We start from the raw sequence: 2,635 nt of genomic DNA, 5'->3' as shown, positions 1-2,635 counted from the left end.
ACACTATATAGTCAGTGGCATGGCGAAGTGAAGTATTTTATCGGGCAATTTATTTTTTGAATGACCTACCTGGTAAGGTACCAGTGTACCACCCTTGACTACTTAATATAATACTTATTGTTTAAGTTATTATTCTTATTAAATATCATCTTCAGATGAAGTTAATCTTGTACTACAATTTCTCACTAATTCCAGTACTCACCCAACCGGCACCCCTTTAAAACTATCGGGAAACTGTCCTTCAAAATAACGGTCAACACGCCACTGCTATATACCTAGTCTATAATTTAGTTTTGGGTTGGAAAAAAATTAAGCACGCTAGCGTTGTGTAAACAAATTAACTTTTTTTTGACTTAATAAAAAGTTAACAAAAAGTGTATATTAACTTTTAACTTAACTAAGTTAACCTTTAGTTAAATTAACTTTTAACTTTTTATTATTGGTGCATATTAACTTAACTTAACTGAATTAAAAAAATCCTTTACAATTTTAGTTTGACACTTTTCTAAATACTTGTAAAAAATGTTGACAAAATTTTGGAAACTGTTATAAAATGCAACTTCTTTATTTGGAAAAAGTAGATCAAAATCCAAATCAATCTAAAATAATATTATGAACATTATAATTAAATGAAATTATTAAAATAATTGCCAGTAGGTAGGTATAATAATACTTTAAAACGTTATAACTGCAGTCTGCAACTGCTACATATTATACAATATAGGTTTCAGGTATACAATATATTAAAAAATCATAATTTTACTTTCCCCCTCTAACTGATCTTTCATCATATTATAAAAGGTAAATATAATAATATTATATATTTTACATTAGTATATATTTGTACATAGCTACTTAGGTATGCTTTTACATTTTTATATATAGACATATTTTAAACTAGGTATTGTTTTTAAGAGGATAACAAAAATAATTTTTTAATTATAATTTTTATCAGTTTATCATAAAAGACTGTAAATTAAATCAAAGGTTGTACCTAATAAAAAATGATGACAATTAAAAGTACCTACCATAGGAAGTTTATAATTTATATATTCTATTATTCAAATCATCTTGTTTTAATTTACCTATAAGCTATTTTTAATTTTAAATGATCATCTATTCACATTATGTAAGTAGTAGGTACAAAACTTTAAAAACTATTAATCACATTAATATCAGCAATGTTTATTTCATTTTGACTGGATAGTTCTAACACCTTTAATACAAGATAAGGTTGATATAGGTAGGTTTATACAGAAAAATGTGTACACTGTACATACAATTTGGATTTTTAAAGAAAAATGGAGTAAAAAGCATAATTTATTTACTTACTGGAACAGTAATACTATTTTTAAACAAGTTAAATTTGTTTAAAAATGTTGACAGAGAACCAACTTTCGGGATCAATGTTTTGATCATATCTTCATCCAGATTTATCAATGCTTCTCTGTCTACCCCTTATCTATACATTTGTTTAAACTAATTATAAATAGGCAATTTTTGAAAATAATATGAATTAAAAAATATAGTTGAACATGATGATTCTGTAGTATAAAATTGGGACCAAAACTAAGTTAAGATTAAATATTATAATATGTAGATTATATGCATTTTATATACCTATATATTCTTAAAAAAACTTTTCATTGTTTGTGTAGAATTATTTTATTTTTTATTGGATTAATTAATTTTTAATTTATAATGGAGTTGTTAATAATAATTAAAAACTTTTTAATTTTTATTTTTGGTTGATAGGTAGTATAAGTAGGTAGGTACTAGGTAGTACAAATACTGTGCTAATAGATAGGTACCTGATAAGTGTTTATAGATTCATTGTGTTTGTGTATAATTATAATAAATATACACATAATACATATGCATACAACATACCTATAATTACATAACCACAAACCTACATTTATGATGAACTGATTTAAAAAACCTATCTACTAATAAGGCAATATTGAGTTTTTACTGCCAAAGAAAAATATGTATATAGGTAGGTATAAGTAAAATTTAGGTACCACAAATTCAAATAATAATATAAAAACATACATAATATAGTACCTACCTAAATCAAATGTACAAAATGCATGAATTAATTTACAATGCAGATCATAAAAACAATACCTAATATATAAACTGTGTAAAATGTTACATAGGTAGGTTAACAATAAACATACCTTCAAATGTTTCAATCAGCATCCCCAAATTCCATTCATTTAATATTTTTTTTGTAAATTCATCTGCCATGATCTATACCTACAAAATAATAAATTATACCTAGGTACTCTTGTATTGTTATGTTTATTACCTAGAAATTATCAGTTATTATAATTTATAATAAAGATTTTGTTCTATACCAACTCATCTCTTAAATAATTAAACTTAAATAGGTACCTAGTATTTATTTTTTGATGGACAGTTTCCCGATAGTTTTAAAGGGGTGCTGGTTGGGTGAGTACTGGATTTAGTGAGAAATTGTAGTACAAGATTAACTTCATCTGAAGATGATATTTAATAAGAATAATAACTTAAACAATAAGTATTATATTAAGTAGTCAAGGGTGGTACACTGGTACCTTACCAGGTAGGTCATTCAAAAAATAAATTGCCCGATAAAATACTTCACTTC

The sequence above is a fragment of the Acyrthosiphon pisum genome, chromosome A1, assembly GCF_005508785.2.
Source record: "Acyrthosiphon pisum isolate AL4f chromosome A1, pea_aphid_22Mar2018_4r6ur, whole genome shotgun sequence".
NCBI lineage: Eukaryota > Metazoa > Arthropoda > Insecta > Hemiptera > Aphididae > Acyrthosiphon > Acyrthosiphon pisum.
Note: the sequence above shows the minus strand (reverse complement) of the source record.